Source organism: Anas platyrhynchos, chromosome 14 (assembly GCF_047663525.1).
Source record: "Anas platyrhynchos isolate ZD024472 breed Pekin duck chromosome 14, IASCAAS_PekinDuck_T2T, whole genome shotgun sequence".
Classification (NCBI taxonomy): domain Eukaryota; kingdom Metazoa; phylum Chordata; class Aves; order Anseriformes; family Anatidae; genus Anas; species Anas platyrhynchos.
This window is the reverse complement of record NC_092600.1, coordinates 7,436,248-7,450,785: the sequence shown is the minus strand read 5'-3', so window position 1 is coordinate 7,450,785 and position 14,538 is coordinate 7,436,248. Positions and strand designations below refer to the sequence as shown.

Below are 14,538 nucleotides of genomic sequence, written 5' to 3'. Positions count from 1 at the left end.
TTCAGTCCACTCACCCTTAAACAATTGGATACAGCAAAAAAAGCCTACAGCTATCTATCTGCATAGCACCGCAAACAGTTTGAACAACACTAAAACGACGTTCATTGACCTGAATTTATCTCTGGTGTAACTTCGCCGACTTCAGTAGGCTTTTGCCAGTGATAAATTTGCCCCCTGGGTTATGGGACATAAAATGACTATGAAATCACAGCTTTTAGAAATGTCAATGAACAGGTTTGGATGTGGGCAAGCCTGTGCATCAAGAAACTCTTCTCATTACAAATCTGCAAACTTTTGGCAGTTTGCGAAATGTTGCTCTCAGAAACATTTTGAAGAGCTATAAATAGACTGCTCAGCCCATGATAAATTGCAATCCGTGGAGCCTGCAAGATTAGAAATGTCTATAGCTCTGCTGTTTCAGTGGGGGCTTTCAGGCCTTGTTTGACTCAAGACATATTTTCAAACTTCAAGTTTTTCTGTGAGGATGCATGCATGTGGTTACACATGCATGTGCTCTAGAGTCACTTCTCCTGGATATTTCCTGTTTCCACCCAAAAAAAGTACTTTAAAGTCACAAACTGGCACCATTCACAGAAATAGAATTGTTCTGCACTTCAATATTAAAAAAAAAAAAAAAAAGAGAGAGAGAGAGAGACAATGGCCTGAGTTCATACAGTCTGATGTTCCAGAAGCTTGAAAGCTTTCATGAGCTATATGGCTTCAGACATGCCCTAACCACCCCTCAAATGCATCTTCGGAAATCACGATGCGACCTCCGGAGCCCACCTGAAGTTACAGCCTCATGCTTTGTTCTTCTGTAGCAGCTGCTGAAAGGGCTGGATTTCAGCAGCTCTGACTTGCATCCCAATTAGAAATGCTAGTAGTTACATGTTCCTATTAACCCATCTGTTCTCCCCAAGAACAGCATTACTGCTTTGGTTGCTCGCTAAGTTTGAGGAATGGCACAGGAAGATGGCACATGCACATCACAGAAAGTAAGAAGCAATACAAAGCGGGGTGGGGGAAGGAGGTACGATCAAACTCTCAGCTGGTCCAAGTCAGTCTGGAGCTTTTGAAGTTAATGACTACAGAGCAATTTTTATCTTTTCGAATCCATACCTTGCATATTTGCAATCAATTCAACAAAGAGATGTGACAACAGTTCTTCAGCAATAACCATTTTTCAGTGAGCGTTATAATTACACCCAGACAATTATCCCAGTGCCAGAGACTGATGGGAAGTGTGCTTTCCCCTTTCTATTTTATTGTGGAAGGACAACAAAAAGTAGTTAAAGTATATATTAATGGTTCTTCAAATAATATACTTGATTACATCTCCTACAGAATATTCTCCTTCATGTTTTTGTAATGAATCTGACCATGAAAAACAAATTTACTTCTGCAGTTTGTATCATTATAAACGCAACTCATTTGATGTGGAAAACCTACAGTTTAATTGCTTGATTTAGATTTGGCTGGTAAAATGCATACTGAAACATTACTCTTAATTATGTTAATTTATAACTGAAAAGCTAAATTTACAAAGGCAATAACATTAATTATTTACTTGCCCATTAAAGCTGAATATTTATTACCAAGCTAATTGGCTTCATAACTCTGCCAAAAAAATTAAAAACGAGTTTATGAACTGATTTATACGGGAATGATACTGCCATATCTCAGCAGGTTGCGTGTATTTAATTGATTGTATTGATATACATTCATTTATAGTCTGTTACACATATTATTTTTAAAAGACTTTTTTCTAGATAAAGATGCCAGTTCTGACTCAGAGCAAGATCTTTCATTACTCTGTACTCAAAATCCTATATGCAATGTGATAGACTTCCACTGGTCTGTAATAATTTATGAAGATTGCATCTTGCCTAGTCGTTTAAATGCTCACCGAATGTAGGAATACATTGGGTTAAATCAACCAAAAAGGGAAACAATAACTCAAATAATCCATCCCACAGCACGAATCCCAAATAATCCATCCCATGAATAGCAGAACTATTAAGAAGCAATACCTAGTAGTGAGGAGTCTCCATCTTCACTAACAAATTTAGCTTCATTTCTACATACAAAGCAACTAATATATTCAATGTTTAGTTATGCATGTATCCCAAAATAATATAATTAGGTTACTAATGCTTACAGAACAATTAGAGTGTTACCTTAATGCATGATGAAAGGCTAATTTTGATTGCTGTCTAGATGGAAATTTTAATTCCATTTGGCAATGTCTTTCCACTCTGGCACAAAGCAGATACCTCTTCTTTCCTTAAACATGTGGCTTTCCCAGAGGGTGACTGGATTACTAAAAAGGTGCCATGGCACAGCCATCGTCACGAGACAACGGACTGCTGAGCTCCTCAGTTGTGCTCATGCTTCTGTGGACATTCTCTGACTGAGGCCTACTAATAATTGGTCTGCAGAGTGCATAAACAAACTGAATAAAAGAGACAACTCTGAGACAGTGTTCACAGAGACAGTGACTACTGTAGTCAATATTTGTTTACGTGGGCGTCCTCAAAATGGGATGATTAATTCTAAATTACAATCTAAAATTCCAACAGAGGTGTAATTGCGCTGTGAAGGACGCACAGAAGTGTCCCAGAAAGAAAGGCAATGGGTCAATGGATTTAGCATGCAATCCATCTTACATGAGATGGAATGGGTCAAACCATGGCTGAAAACATTACTGCCCTTAATTTCTTCCTGCAATTCCTCTGCAGCTGCCTGTAGCCCAGGGGCAGAGCCAGCAGCAGGAAACACGGGGGCCTCGGCCTCAGGGAACAATCAGCAGGCTTAAGCTGTCAATGTCTCATACAGAGAGGCTGGAATCAGGCCTTACGCTTGGTTTTTGATAATAAAACTGATAAAACAAAACAAAACAAATGAAAACAAAACAAAACAAAACCAAAAAAACACCCTTAACTGAAAATTTGGGAGTTCTTTATCCAGGCATTAGTTTGCATCACAATAAAACCGATCACAGCAAGGATCATCCAACGTTTGCCTTTTGTCAAATCACACAGAACATTGCCTGGACACCACCAGAGCACACATGCAAGTGTATCTCAGTGACATTTTTTTCTAAACATAAAAGAAACACAACTCAGTACAGCAGTGCACTGAGTGGGTACAAGACAGCTCCTTCACAGAAGTGGTAAGAACCTGCAAGATACAGAAGAACTTGTTAACTCCAAAATCCAACCTGTGACCTTCGAGAGACATTTTTTGACAATTTAATTCAATATCCCCCAAAAAAATGAAGTGGTGGTATTTCAGGTGAACATGTTACACCGATTGGAACCAGAAGGATTCCCCGCTCACATCCCAGAGCCGTGCTGTGTGACAGGCTGCTGCTGTCAGCCCTGTACCAACGAGGTGGGTGCAGTGCGGGTGCAGGCCGTGTTACCCTCAATCTGTGTGCACAGACCTCCATCTGGCTGTTTATGCACTTTCCCTTTATCCTCTTGCACGAGCACACACTTGGCACCCTGTTTATTAAGGCCGATCAAAAGGCTGCAGTCATCAACGCAAGACTCCCCATTAACTTTTGGGCGATTTCAATCAGCATTGCAGGGTTTGTCCTACTTCCCATTTGGCTCATGGCTACAACAAGCTCATGCATATTAAATAGCCGTGGAGGCAGCCCTATCTCCTGCCTTGCTATATCATTTATCTAGGAGTTTGGGTAGTGCAACCCACTTCTCCATGGGCTTTTAGCGATAGCCTGAACAGATCGATAGGATCGTCATGGTGACATTTGCAGAGATGCAATGACTCCACTATCATAAAGCTGCTCCTCAGAAACATTTGACTTGTCTAAATTACATCAGCAGCTTCTTCCTCCTGACAGAGCACAGCCCAATGGTATGACAGCAAGGGAGCACTAAGTAGGGCAGAGTAGGGCATTAATTTTACCTATGGATATTATTTATGTATATATTCATTTTACCCATTATTTGACCCTGTGAACAGACACAGGACCCAAGGGAATGGAGTAGAGCTGTGACTGGTGGGTTCAGGCTGGGTGTTAGGAAAAGATTGTTCACTGAAAGGTGGTCGGGCACTGGCACAGGCTGCTGAGGGCAGCAGGCATGGCCCTGAGCCTGCCAGAGTTCAAGGAGCATATGGACAATGCTCTCAGACATATGGTCTGATTTTTGGGTGGTTCTGTGTGGAGCCAGGAGTTGGACACAATGATCCTTGTGGATCCCTTCCAATTCAGGATATTTTATGAACATTTGTTACTTAAAGAACATATATATAAATAGACAAAAGTCTCAGAAATATTAATTATTCAGAAAGGTATTATGAGTTAGTCAATGAAATACTCATTTTTCTGTGTAAAGTTTCACTGAATTTTAAATTATTTTTGAACTTTTTTTTTTTTTTTTTTTTTTTTTTAACTATAACGTAATATATTTATTAGAAAAAAAGTTTTTTCAAACTAAAACCCAAGCCAAAGACCCAAACTAAAACCCAAGTTCAAAAGACTATGGAGGCAACTAAATTTAGCAAACTCCAGAAGTCTTGTGCTTTTCCGTTTTGCTTTTAGCCCGGTGTTTACTGGCCACTAACTCACTATTAAGGTATTAATGGGCTGGCACTGACCAGTGCCAACACATCAGACTGCAAAATTCAGATCAGGTCTGTCATGAAGCAGAAAACCTCACAGATAAAGACCTGGTACGAGGCAGTCCTGGTAAACACGGATAATACTGCATGACATACAACTAGCAGAAGGAGGGTGGCGAACAGGAGATGACTGTCAAGCATGTAGTATATTTAGCAACAATCAACCAAAATGCCTTAGACATCAATTTCAAGCCACTTAATCCTCTTAATGATGTGCTATGGCATTTGTTTATGATTAGGGTCTCACTTTGTTTTCTATAGAAGATTCCCCTCAGACACTCGCATTCAGTGTTCTTTACAAATGGTTCTGTGAATAAACTGAGCATTAGGTTAGAGTTTAGTTATCACAGTGCTAAATTATTCCAGCTGGGTCATTATTAATTCTCCTAATTTTACTATAATTCACTATCATAACAACAACGCAGCACCCTATGGATACATTTATTATAGAGCATAAATCCACTGCTCATATTAGATGCTGTAATACCTAGTCTGCAATCTTTATGCAAAAGCCTGAAAAATGTTTAAAAAGAATTGTCTTTAAGGCAACTTTTTAAAGGCATACTTCTAGATTCCCATCCTCCACCCAGCTATTACATTTCTGTATGATGTTAGGTAACTTTTCTGTATGTGATACTCTACTGCAGTACAGGCTATTGCTCAAGGCAAAACTCTTTCATAGTAAATACCCTGGGGAAAGGAATGGTGGAGAAACAGCAGAGTATACTGCTGTACACTGCAATTTTCATTAAGGGAAAAGCATTTATAAAGTAGACATTTAAAACATGTTAATGCACAGTCCCCTCCCTCTCAAGGAATTTATGCCACTGCACATATCTGCACTTAAATATTTTGTTAAAGTCAGGTGTGTAGACAGTAACAAATACTGACCAGTGAACTCCTTGCTACCCAGGAGCGTGCATCTTTGCTAAAAGCTTCTACTGATTCACTAATCAAAAAGCTTGAAAGCTACAAGTTTGAGCTCAACTTTCATGAGAAAACAGTGCTTAAGAGGGTATCAGACACCTACCTAAAGACAAAGTACTTCTGCTTTCCTCTGATTTGGATGAGTCACCCAATCACAGAAGGAAATTTCATTTGTTTTGACTTAATAAAGCATGTTAGATATTATTCACTGCTCATGGGTAGCTGCAAGTTCGATAATTTTTTCTGTATCTTTTTAGGTATTTACAAGCCTCTGTTTCCTTCGCACCGTCCTCTGCGATGACAGGTACTATGTTTGCCTTCCTCTAGACTTCTGACAATTGCCCTGTTCTCTGTAAGCTTCTGAGAGTCATCGTAAATAATTCTGTGGGTACATTTCAGAAGGCCACGCTGACCCAAATATATCACACTTATCTAAATACTCCTTATCTTGTTCTTGCCTTTGCTCATAACCCCTTGTTACAGGGAACATTCTTATAGCTCTGACACAGTTATTAACCTTTCTGTGAAGAGCAGTGCAAAATAATGGCATTTGGTATTTCTGCCTTCTGTCTAGTCCATTATTTGCTTCCCTTTCTTACTGATGGACTTTTGCTTTCCTCTTACTTCCAGTGCTTTTGTAAATCATTTCATAACCCTTTATAGCTATAGATGACTTTGCCTCTCAGTCCTTCTGATTTTAGCCTATGTAGTAGCACAATTGCTGTTCTCAGTTATACATCTTTTGCTTGCCAGTTTTGTACAATTTCACATTAGTGGAAATATCTTTGTGCAGCCTTTCCAGTTCCTTATGACTTTTAAGTTACAGACTGATTTAGGTTCAGATGTATGGACTTCAGAAGGGGCTTGGCTACAAACTTTGGATTCAGAGGAACTCTGGAAGCCATAATATGTCTTTTGTATGCACTGCTCCAACACAGACATGATGTACTGTGCCAACATCTGCCTTCCCACAAAGTGCTGCACAGCTGAACTGAACAGCACAAAGGGAAAGGCTGAACAAAAAAAAAAAACTTCAGTTTTTCAATCCTTCCCCTCCTCTTCTCCATGTGCAGTGATTCAAGCAAACATCCACATTTCCATCCAATGAACCACTGTGCAAATAACCAGAGGAGAGGATGCAGGTTTCCTAGCCCCACAGTCCCCATGTGCCTGACCCAACCAGGAGCCTACTCCATACACACTGCTGAAGACTAGCCTTAAACAGACCAGCTTTAGCTAACTTTAGGATGAATCTCAAGAACCTGTATGAGTTTGGCAGGAGCTTGCCAGCTTCCTTAGTCATGATTAAGTGCATTTTCTCAAACGACCTCTGCAATCTCCTTCACAAAACAAAAACAACAAAAAAAATCATTAACAAAAATAGTCCAAAAATAACTGAATAACTGCTTTCTCTTATTGGACTGCAGTCACTTAACAGGGCCAAGAGCTAGCAATTTATTTTATGTTCAGCTAAACTGATTGAAATATTGTATCTTACATCATTTTTTTGAGTAGCAAAGCTTTGGCTTTAGATTTTGAATGGGATTTTGTGGAAATGTATATCAGATATTAAATAAAAGAAATTTGGGAAGTGGATTGTGCACAGCTATGAAATATATATGTGTGAGTTAAAGTACAATTGGGTAAAAGGTTTGAATGTTCTCCATTGGACTTTTTTTTTTCCACTTCCTTTTTCCTCCAAGGAAGGCATTAAGAAAATAGGTCACAAACTTGCAAGGCACAGGGGAAAAAAAAATCACATTTCATACCTTTGCTTTGCAACTCCCTCAAGTTATCTAGTCTTTGAGAAGAACCCCTTCCCCTCCCCCCCCCTTCCCCAAATCCTCAGCTCTACAGGAAAAGTAAAAAAATTGTGCAAAGGCATACTCATATATGAAAAGTGTGGGGTTTTCCCTCTTCTAACATTTAGCATCTGAAACTAAGTTCCAACAAACTGAAAAGCACAGCTCCAAACAAAACTAAAAATCCTTTTTCTAACTCATTACCCTCTGCTCAAAGCCAACCTGCTCTGATACTTCAAGTTATAAATTATAAGACATATCCCGTATTTCTGGCCTATACCTTATCTATGTCCCAAACTGTCTTCCCATAGATTAGTGTAATTTATTGTCCCTCCTGAAAACAAGACCCTTGTAAAAACTTCCCCAAACCAATTCCAGCCAAGCTGCCGCCTGCCCTCCTCATCCACTCTCTTCACAGTTTCTCTCTTGAATATTCTGGTGGCATCATTTTTTCTTCAATACCTTCTGGATTTTGTACACCTTGGTCACAACCCCTCTTAATCTCCTCTATTCTAATGCATATAAACATAATTTTCTTAACCTCTCCTCATGGTTTATAACCCCTGAGGCCCTTTATCATCCTTGTTAAGGCTGTATCCATAATTAGGGTGGCTGGAAGGATTAAAAGGAGATAACAAAAAACTGCCTACTTAATACAAATTGTTGCATGAATAACCAACAACTCCCTCCCTCCTAAACCCTTCCCATTCTGCAGCGAGCAAAGGGGGCGAACCTGAGCGCTGGGTGTCGGGGGGCAAGTCTGCTGCTGCTCTCTGCACTAAGTGATTTAGCCAGGATGGCCTTTGAAGGTGCAGGGTGCCTCGCTCCTCCCAGGTGCATACTGCAGTATTTACCTACCTGATACTTGTGCTAACTCATTACAGCTCCACATAGACACGTGCGTTTATATTCTCCACGGATAACTGAAAATTCACACCTGCCCATATTATGTTTTGGACAAACTGCCCTCCATCTGTCCATGAACAGGTACACACACAGCCTCTGATATGAGCAGATGGCAGACAGTCCCCTGCATGGATACACAGGTGGGTGTGCGCATACACCTAAGGACATGTTTAATATTCCTATTACCAGGGAAAAGTTAAAAACTGACCTAAATCACCTTTTATTACAGATTTGCTGATGAAGATAATGCACTGGCTGGCCTTTAGTGCTGGCTCTGGCCAGCATTTGTTTGTTGTATAGATTCCTGAATCCTTCCCTGATAAGCAGTGTAGAGGCCTCCAAGAGAAGTCACAAAAATGCCCAGGGCATGGAAGATAAACACCTTGCAGGGGATATCACTGTGTCCTTACGGATTACGCTATGTTATATTTGGAATTTGGAATCTGCCATAGTAGATTAGATGAGTGCTCTGTTTAGACCAAAAACCTGAATCAGACAGCGGCAAAAGCAGATGCTTCAGGGAATGGTTTGAGGAAACCCTGCAAACAGCTATAGAATGAATAACTAAACCACCTGTGCTATTTTCTTGATCTTAATAAAACAGAGTTGGCAGATAACCTGAAAAGGAAGAATTTTCGCTACCCCTCTCATGCATCTCCCTTTTAATTCTTACCATCGTACGTTGACTGGTCTCACTGCTGTCAATTCGAACCCTTTGGACTTCAGCTTTTGTCCTTGGTGGCACCTTGTCGCAATTTGTCCCCCAGTCTCAGCAACTCAACAGCTCCTTCCACTCCCACAAAATATGAAATCACAAGCTCATGACCAATCTGCTGCTCTTTCAAGAGATTCCTTGCAAGATTTGCTCACACATTAGTGAATCACTTCCAATCTGTTTTGCATAAGCAAATTTAAGGTATTTTATTATGGAAATGTATGCCAAAATATCTTCCCACAGAACTTGATGCTGCCATGGTATGACGCAGTTACAAAGGTTCGAAACTGATGTACGCTTTACAGAACACAAGGTTTTGCCCTGTTTGACATGGGGCAATGATCTATGCAAGTATAAAAAAGTGACAATTCATTTGTTTGTCCTAGGTATGCTTTTTAACTATGGATCTGCCTCTCACAGAGGGTATAGCCAGTAGTAGCAACCTGCAGAAGGAAATGGTACTAAAACCATAGCCCACAACAGGCTTACAACTCTATTTTTCTTTGCTGTTATTATCTATCAGAAGATTGTTACTACAAAATATTATCTGCATATTTTATCACGCCTACATTTATACCACAGGCGCAAATCAGCAGATTAAAATATCTGTGCACTCCTCCAAGAATTCCTTACTGCTTTTACAAGATCTTAACTTGGTAGTTCTTTATGTGAACCCGAACTTAGATTTTTTCTTTGGATACACATTTTTATGCTAGCATAAGAGTTGTGCTGGTTATTTTTAATTTCTATTATTCTCCTGACAAAAGCTACAGGATCTCATCCCTACTCTGCACCCTCCATCTGAGCAACAGCAGTGATAGAGCTCAGCCTAGAGAGGACTACCACTAGGCTGGAGTATATCCACCACGTTTTGGCCAAAAAACTAATCAAATAATTTCATTCTCCTCTCCTCTAGCTCCTGAACCACAAATAAGAGAAAAAATGGAGTTCACAAATGCAGGTCCTGGCTGCAAAAAGGTATTAATATACCCAGTAATGATCAACACATGTTCTAATACTTTCCTTTAGGATATAACTGTTTAGAGTAGAGCCTACATAATGGTTTAACTGGACAAACACATAACTGTGAAGATCTAAAAATGTTATAAAAGTCCAGTTGATGGAAGCAAATCACAAAGTACAGGCTTGTAAATGCAAAGCCATCAAAAAAAAAGGGTAAGAGTTTCTTTTAGACTTGGCTGCCAGTTAAAAAGAAGAAGACAACAAAAAAACACATTTCCTTTTACTGGTGAAGGTGCTGGCTTGACAGCCCTGAAGAGTGATCTATTTATTCAAAGTAATGCTGGCAGCAATGGTACACATTTCACAAGCAGCTCTTCCAATGTGCCCAACCCGGTATCTATTTTCAGTTCCATCAGTTAGCTAAAGGTTAAAGCTATTTATTTAAACCCACACCCACATGCCATTTAAATTGACCCAAATTATTGTCTGAGTTGTAACCTCGCTGTATCAAAGTTCCCTCAGGGGCTGCTTCTTCATTTCAGGCTCAGAAAATTCCTCCCTCGCAGGATAAAAGAAGGGGAAGGAGCATCTGCAAATAGAAATGCAGCAGGAAAATGGGTAGGAGGAGTTCATCTTCAAAGAATGCCTCTTGGTGTTGTGGATACTGAAGAAAACTTCAGTTTTATTATACAAATACCCAAAGAGGTTAGCTTCAGTCAAAGAACACATTGGTGATAAAAGATCTCATTGTTACTCACATTTTAAAGATTCCTTGGAAAGAAAAACACTACTTCTGTCTGCCTTCATCCTACAGCTGGAATTAAACCCAAGCCAAAATAATGTCCAAATGGAAAAGGAAAGGTGGTCCCACAGCACCTGCCCGCTATGGAAATATTCCTTTGCAAAGAGTCCTCTCTGTGCCAGAGGACCAGGAGGACTGACGAACAGGAGCCTTTTGCAGTCATGCACCAGTTACCACGAGCAAAGTGCCATCCCAGGAGTGAAATTACTCTCTAGGCTGATAAAAGGCAAAGGGAAAGCAGCATCTGGCCTACAATATTTAGCCTTTTCTACACAGTTTAATGCTGTGTGAAGCATGGTAAAAGCAGAGCTTCCTCAGCCCTGGTAAGACAGCTGGGGATGAAACGCAGCAGGGACACCATATGATGGAAAGCTCCTAATTACAAAATCTCCGTCTTGCCTGTCAGAGCATCCGCACGGTCGTACAGCGCAGCTCACGGAGGAGTCAGAGAGAAACAAGCACAGATAAGGCTTGAAATCCATCTCCTGATGCAATCCTCCCCTGAGAACAGCTGGCTCTTAGATCTAGCTCCGGCCCAGTAAAAAATGTGGGTCTCCACGAGGTCAAGATATCCCCAAAGTTCAGCATTCGTCCACTCTGGCTTCTGATGTGGAGCCATTCAAACCACCACTTACTTGGCTGAGAATTTCAGTTTCTACAGACCACAGACACCCAATTTTATCAGTGTGAGTGATAACCCCTGGACACCAAGATTCACTCACACCAGCACAAAGCAAAAAGATGGGGGGGAAAAAACAAAAACAACAACAACAACAACAAAAACAGCAATCCAAGAAGTCTGAATTTCATTTGATGTTTGTTAGATGCATAGGAGGAAAAGAACTTTCTCTTTCAACCTATATACAGTACCTCATTACATACTGATACTGTTAATTGCTATTCAAGTGCCCAGAGGCAAAGACACAGTGCACTTAATAAGTTAAAAACATTGTTAAATACATCAGTGTTAGAGAGAGGAGGACAAACCACACCAATACCATGAAAGCAGACCCACAGAAAACCAAGGGTTTGACTCCGTGCTGGCACTGGCATTCACAAAAGCTGATTTAAAGCCCTAATGCTACTTCAGTCACTGCTGTGACTACACTGTAAACTTACCCCCTGAGTCTCCTAATAGCACCATCTCACTGAGATCACTGCAGTGACCAAAAGGGCCATGTGTAATGAACTTCTAATTTTGGTCTTTCTTTCCTCCTGCCCTTTTCTTTTTGGTCACTGAAGCTCTGCTATATTAGTGCATCTGCTCAGAATTATAGGGTCACTGTCTGCTGAGAAGGAATTGAGCAGTGATATTTTCAGCTGTACTGCCAGCAGGCTTCCGCAGTACCATGAGGGGGAGAAAAGGAAAAAAAGAAAGAAAAAAATGTGAAAGAGCTGGCTGAACTGTACAGTAAATATAATTAAGCTCCTGCTAAACCATATGACTTCTGCTCAATTTGAAACACAAATGACAAAACTGTTTCATCAGCTTTATGCTGAATAAGAAGAGGATAAAGAGCTAGATTTTTCCAATTCAGTATGAGGCAACCCCAGCTCTGCGGAATCAGCATCATCCAGGCTGTGTGTGGGTGGCACAGCTGGACGTCTAACTTTTGAGACAATGGTAGATATTTAAAGCTTTTGCTTAAAGGGCTTGAATAAGGGGTTGTAAATCGGTTAATTTTTATTTCCTATGTAGATAATGAAAAATAAATTCTCTCTCATACGTTACATAAGTTGTGGTGAAATCTGACAGGTGATGCTTTTGGAGACCGGAGTACCTAACACCACCAGGCTTTTAGTCTGTGATCATTCTGCAGTTCCAACAAGCATTTGTTTCCCTCCAGAGTAAGGTTTTCATAAACTGGGGGTCAAGTTGAAACACTAACCAGGATAACTCACAGTTATCAAGTACATATCTAGAAGAGAACCTGAAAAACCTTCTGGTCAGGAGTTTTATTATATATGTTTCTTAATTATGCTAGGGCATTCGAACACACAAACAACACTAACTAAAATCGGTGGTGTTGCTTTTAGAAGAATAAAGAAAAGTTGGGAAGATTTATTGATTTAAAAAAATAACAATGTACTAGTAAACAAACAAAATAAGTCAGAGAAGTATGTGGACTTTCAGTTCAAAGAAGAAAAACGGTCACAAAAATTCTCAAGTAGTAAAACAAGGATGATAAGCATTAACTCTCCACAAAATTAAATTACATTTAAAAAAAGAAAAAAAGAAAAAAGCAGGAGAAATGAGCCCTGATAGGGAAAATGACTGAATTAACATATCAAAGGAAGGAGATAGGAGAGTAATCCAGAGGGTAATACAAAGGAAAAGTTTAAGGGACACCTTGGGATAAGTTTTCTTTCAAGTACTGCACTTCCTAAAATAATAGGAGGGTTATCTAAACATGCCCATCATGCATCACAATTATTGTATGACACTTTTACTTACAGAAAGTTCATTACCTAAGTGGAGAGTAAGTGCTCCCGTGGAGGAAGACTCATTAAGAAGCTTGTGTTATGCCTGCAATTCATGTCAGGAGCACAGAACCCAAGTCTGTACTGCAGACCCTGGGTGTGCACCCAGGCCACACATGGTCCTCAAAAGGAGAGTAGCTTGGTATAATTAAAGCCTTTACTGCTGCTATATTATATTAAGCTAAAATTGTTTCATTGTTCTATGTCTCATCTCTTCTCCCCACCCTCTTCATGCACTGTTCCCATCTCTGACCTCAGATGCAGCAGCTGCAGGATCACCAACAATTGACAGCTCACACACAAGTGGCGATATTTCACCCTCTATATATGCTGGAAGAAAGGCCTTGCAGGCTATTAAAATAGCATGAACAAGCTTTGAAGACAATTAGTTAATCGTCACCTCACAATCATTTCTGTTGCATGCTGCAGGTGCAATTCCTTTGAGGGAACATTGCATTTGTCTGCCATGGAGATTTTTATGATGATGAAAATTACTATAGATGTTTAAGAAATAATTTAATTTTGGGGAAAACTAGAAGAACTGGCACTAGCTGATGAGAAGCCACTTTCTACAAAGCAAGAGACTACTTGTGGCTATACAAGACAGAAGGACTGCCTATGTGCTGCACCACAAAAACTGTACTGAAGAGGCTCCTCTCTCTGCCAAACTATTTTGTTACTTTTCTGATTGTGCAAGAAATGCAGTGATTGTACAGTTTGCAAGGACGTATATGCTCAGTGTACCACCTGTGGGATTGCTTGGGCAAGTTCTTTGTTAAGTATAATCCTGCCTGCCTCCTTTCCTAAGACCATCCACACATAATGACAATGCTGTATGACCTTGGCAGGTGCTTTTGGTTTTGGAGACTTAAGATCTAGAAACATTTTACCCTGTTTGATCTATTTCACTTAAAAGGAGTCAGTTTTGACTGCTACTTTCTTGTTCTCAAGCCCCTATCCTTTCCCAGCCCAGCTGCACGACCACCCTGCAGATGCAGTAGTGCAGCTGGGGGAGGGTTTGCTTGCCTGAGCAAATCACTAAGTCCAAGTGGAACAACTCAAAATGAGTGGCAGCAGATCCTCATTTCTGAACTCCATTCCCCAACACGTGTCAGACAACACATATCTCCAGATGACTGATCTACATCCAATAATCAAATACATTGCAGATAGTATCTTTAGATGAAACTCAGTCAGGAAGTTTAAATGGAAAAGGAAATCAGATAATTAAACCCCTGCCCTTAGTAATACATTTTTTAAAGTGACAAAATCTATAAAAACCTCAGGCAGAA

At 40.1% G+C, this 14,538-nt stretch overlaps 1 protein-coding gene across 13 annotated transcripts in view; it reads right to left on the bottom strand.

Moving 5' to 3' along the window:
- Positions 1-14,538, bottom strand: part of SGCD (sarcoglycan delta) — a 543,191-nt gene that overhangs the window by 239,252 nt on the left and 289,401 nt on the right. The window contains exon 1 of one of the 13 annotated variants that reach the window (XM_072023524.1): positions 13,235-13,374. The exons of 11 other annotated variants lie outside the window; for them this stretch is intronic. The gene's annotated coding sequence lies outside the window, so the exon portion shown is untranslated. Of the gene's footprint in view, positions 1-13,220; positions 13,375-14,538 lie in introns of those variants that run through there. One more of the 13 variants, XM_072023526.1, reaches the window with a different exon arrangement.